The sequence below is a fragment of the Pyxicephalus adspersus genome, chromosome W, assembly GCF_032062135.1.
Source record: "Pyxicephalus adspersus chromosome W, UCB_Pads_2.0, whole genome shotgun sequence".
Classification (NCBI taxonomy): Eukaryota; Metazoa; Chordata; class Amphibia; order Anura; family Pyxicephalidae; genus Pyxicephalus; species Pyxicephalus adspersus.
This window is the reverse complement of record NC_092870.1, coordinates 6,515,766-6,520,178: the sequence shown is the minus strand read 5'-3', so window position 1 is coordinate 6,520,178 and position 4,413 is coordinate 6,515,766. Positions and strand designations below refer to the sequence as shown.

At 40.3% G+C, this 4,413-nt stretch overlaps 1 protein-coding gene across 2 annotated transcripts in view; it reads right to left on the bottom strand.

Moving 5' to 3' along the window:
• The window catches only part of LOC140342852 (bromodomain-containing protein 3-like), a 45,644-nt gene extending 41,553 nt beyond the window's left edge, over positions 1-4,091 (bottom strand). For both annotated transcript variants that reach the window (XM_072429221.1, XM_072429220.1), the window contains exon 1: positions 3,855-4,091. The gene's annotated coding sequence lies outside the window, so the exon portion shown is untranslated. The remainder of the gene's footprint in view (positions 1-3,854) is intronic.
• Between the last annotated feature and the right edge of the window lie 322 nt (positions 4,092-4,413).

Below are 4,413 nucleotides of genomic sequence, written 5' to 3'. Positions count from 1 at the left end.
TGACAGGTAGGTATATATTTAGGGGCCCCACCCCAATGCTCCTTGCTATGTTAGTGGCCCCCGGGGTCCCCAATTTGCACTTTCAATTTAGGACTCCTAGTTGCACTTTCCCCTGAAACAGCAAAACCAAAGTTCAATTTTCATAACTTTTTACATTTGTGACCCCCATATCTTGAAATTCTTTACAGCTGGGGGGCTGAAATTGTAATAACTAGTATCTATGAGGGTCCCCTGTACACCCTGAAAATTACAGGTCATTGTGACATACAGTTTACGAGATATGGAGGTTTCTACACAGAGAGCTGTGAGGATGCAGAATGGCATGCAGACTTTATACACACTGGATACATTTCACTGGCAGATTTTTTTAAAATAGAAATCCGAGCTCGTGCTATGAGATGGCTGCGTGTCTCCTTTACATGAAGGCTGAACTGTGTGTGCTCACCTGTCATGGGCAGCAATCCTCTGAACGGAGGGCACAGAGCAGCCTCACTGAGATCCGTGCATCCGAGGATGAGAGCTGCCGGGAGCTGGGCGGGGTATTCAAATCAGCCGGGCGGAGCAACCGGCTAAAAACCTCTGGGGAGAACTATGATACTCATACTGTAAAATAAATTTTCATGAAAAACAATGTACCGCTTTTAGACATTTAAATCTGGATAGATATGAACCACCCAGGGGGTTAAAACAGAGCTTTAGATCAACATTTAAATACAGACTCGTTTTAACCTTTCTTAAACTTTCTGGTTTCTGACTTTTAAGCAGAGGGGTACTTCATAATTGAAAAGTGGATTCTGTTGGATGATTACTCCTGAACAGAGTGGCAATGTAAGAGTATGAAAGGACAAATAATTAAAGAGGAAGAGTACAAGAAACTGAAAATGTAACTATTTGGAGACTGGGAATGAATATATGATTTTTAAAACAAAAGCAAGATCTTATTCCCTAAAAGAGGGATCATTTCTAAAATGTATCCTACTTCCCCAGAGGAGTGACAAATAGCTAATCAAACACCATATTCCTTTCTGAACAAATATTAAAAATGGTGTTTATTACCAGTGACCATAATAAACCTATTTATTTGGAAAGCCTATTATACCACTAAGGATCCAATGCTCAACACCAGAGGCAGGATTTCTTGTAGCTAGACATACCATAGAACTGAAAACCAGTTCAATTTTCACTAGAAGAGGGTATGCTTTAACCTCTGAGGAAATAGGTGGCCCTATATACATAAAGACACCATTTTTTTTTTCATACTTTAACAATAAAATACAGTACCACAGTCAATTTAAATAATGTTTAGGACATGGCCACAAACATAAGCATTAAAAAGGAAAACTATATTACCAAACTGGGCAGGAGGCAAATTGTTTTTGTAGCTCCAGCAAAATTGTTAATCATAGTAAGGATGCCATTCAGCCAAAATGAAACGGTGGTACCTAGCACAACCTATCTGATGGTAATAGCACAAGTAAAAGGTCAAAATGTAAAACTCATGAGTAAAACTGTATAGATAAGGTGGGGCTTTTTTTTAATCTAAAACTAGATTCTAAAGTCTAGAGTCCATAACTAGGTTGTCCAATTCAATATACAGCCTGTGGACTAGGAAGCTGCCTGACCAATGGTTTTCCCAGTAATTATGTGCTTCTAGTTTTGCTAGTAGAGCAGCAAGCTGCAGTCAGGTGCAACCTATGCAAGCTGTTCTTTACAGCTGGACAGCCCCTGAAAAGCTAGCCCAATGACTGCACAGTTCCTTCATGTGGCGGCCAGACGGACCACAAGTCAAATGGCTGAAGTCATGGTCAAATCTTTGGCAGTAGGGGATCCAGTGTCCAGCTACTTTCTGAAGGTGAATTCTGCAGGGTACAACTACAATTGAGGTCTGGTGAGTAATGAGGAAGGGAGTATGTCTGGCTCAATGGGAGAGGAAATTTGTACTATGGGGGAATTTTCGTTGAAAGAAGCTGTAAATTTTTGCATGGAGAATGAAATTCTATTTCTATCCTAATTCTTTTTTTCTGAAGATGACTAGTTGCTGAATAAAAAAGAAAAAAAAAAACTAAGTCTTAATTGAGACACCTTGATAACTACAGAAAACAGTTTCTTTATACGTCTATTTGTAAAAAAAAAAAAAAAAAAAAAAAAGAATACAAACTTTCTATAACATACCTAATTAGAAAACTAATAAAATGTATATAACAGAGCTATAAAGTCAAATATCTTTGACAATCCAAAACAGAGCTTGTCAAAGAGTACACAAGAACCGAATTCAGAAAACTTTTGTGGAACAATGCCATTACATCTTCAAACATGTCACAATGACATTAAAAGATCCTACAAGAATTCCTCACACTACAGCTACTGGAAAACGCCAGAATGCCATGGCTGGGACCCCAGTGCATTTTCCTCAAGTCCATTGGTTTGTGTTCATTCAGGCACACTGAAAACAAACCAATGCATTTTCCATTATGTTTAGTACTAGAGAAGAATTTCTGACCATTTTTAAAACTACACAAAAAGGCACTTGCAGTGTAATGCAATAAAGAGTGGAGAACATAAAGAAACAGCTAAAAACTTTAGATTGATACAAGACAAAGAAAGTGCTGTTTTGTGTAAATGCTGCTAACTTACTATAATATAAGCTGGCTGTTCTTAGGTGCTTGTAATAAGCAGCAGCTCAACACCCCAGACTAAAATGGATAGGTGGGCAGGTGGCAGCATCATTAGGAGGAGGAGGAGGAGGAGGAGGAGGAGGGCTGAACATAACACACAAATTCACAGCTGATGAAAGGGTTGAGTGTCAACAAACTGATGCAAATGTATAGCCAACTACCATCAAATACATGCCTTGCTGAGCCAGATGTATTAAATTTTCTTTAGAGACAGAAAAAGTAAAACTCAGAAAAGTTTAGCCTCTGTCAAAATAAGGGATTTCTAAACATGGGGTCATCTAGGAAGGTCACATCCAGTAAAGCCTGCAGCACATGTGCAATACACACCCTGGAGAGGCACATATGGGACTGCTTACATACACAATTATAACTTTCTAGCACAGAGAACTGGAAAAGAAAAAAAAATTGCAAGAGGAGATGTATCAATCAGTAAAATGCCAAATACAACATTTTCTATGCAAAACAACACACACAACAGCATCTTCAGACAACACAACTGTGAAACTCCTAACGTTGGCAATTGAAATAGAAAGATGAAAAGAGATTTCTGCTTGGCAGGAGGTATTGCATATGTACACTGTAAAGTCACAGAGTTGGAAATAGGTTTTAAATAAGGTCTAGATTATGTTGGGGTGAGCTAGGTGTGTTGTCCTGGAGGGGAAATAATTTAAATAAATATGTTTTGCTTTTAAAAATAATCTGGTAAAACTACACATAAAAATGCAAAAACAAAGTGAGAGCGTTTGTAAACAATGGAAAGAACATACATAGATCTGTCACAGGCAGTCCATTCTGACATACACAGCTAAAACAGAAATCATCCACCCTACATAAAATAATAATATGCAATCATACACAGAGCACTGCAATATGTATACACTCATTACTATTACCATTACTCAGTGCAGGGACAGTGAGGATTTCTACTACCTGTAATTAAAATAAATACACCAATAAAACAATAATACACAGCTGCTCCCAAATTGTACATACAGCAGTGGCTGCACAATGGTTTCGACAATCCGATGTAAAGCCCCTCCACTATATACAGAGGGTGTCTCGCCTCATAAGGCACACTCCCCCTGTAGCTGTTACCTCCGGACAGCCCCCACCATAGCAGTAATAATAATATTATTATTATCAACACTAACCCTCCCCCCTCCTTTTAGTAGGTCTTACCTGAAAACCGGCAACCAGGTTCCCCTCCCCCTTTCCTGCCGATGGCCAGAGTCCTCAGTCCTCCCCCTCCTCCAATGTTATCAGTCCTGGCCGCGACCGCTTTGTTAAATTGTATGTCTGCCTGAACAAAGGCAGGAACGTGTCCCCACTACTCCCGGAGCACTCACACAGGGCTGATCTGTAATTGAGAACGATGGATTACTTTCCCAGGGGCTCTGCCGCCCGCCTTGTCGTCCCCCCAGCGCCTCACTAGTAGAATAGGCAGCACCTACTAATCAACGCGCACGCGCTCTACGCGCAATGGCAGCTGGGACTTTTAGTCTGATGCTTTTGAATGACAGGATGAAAGGAGTACATCGACCAGCACAGACTACAAATCGCGATAGCACTGACGGCTTCCTACCTTTATTGGGGTATAATGGAACAACCGTAAGAAATAAATAGGACGGTAAAGTAAGCCATTTAGCTGGTACAACGTCCAATACAACCTGCTAGGGCGCCCCACTCTGTTTTGGGGGCTTCCACTGCACCGTGTAGCCCTGAAAATTAAGGGGAGGAA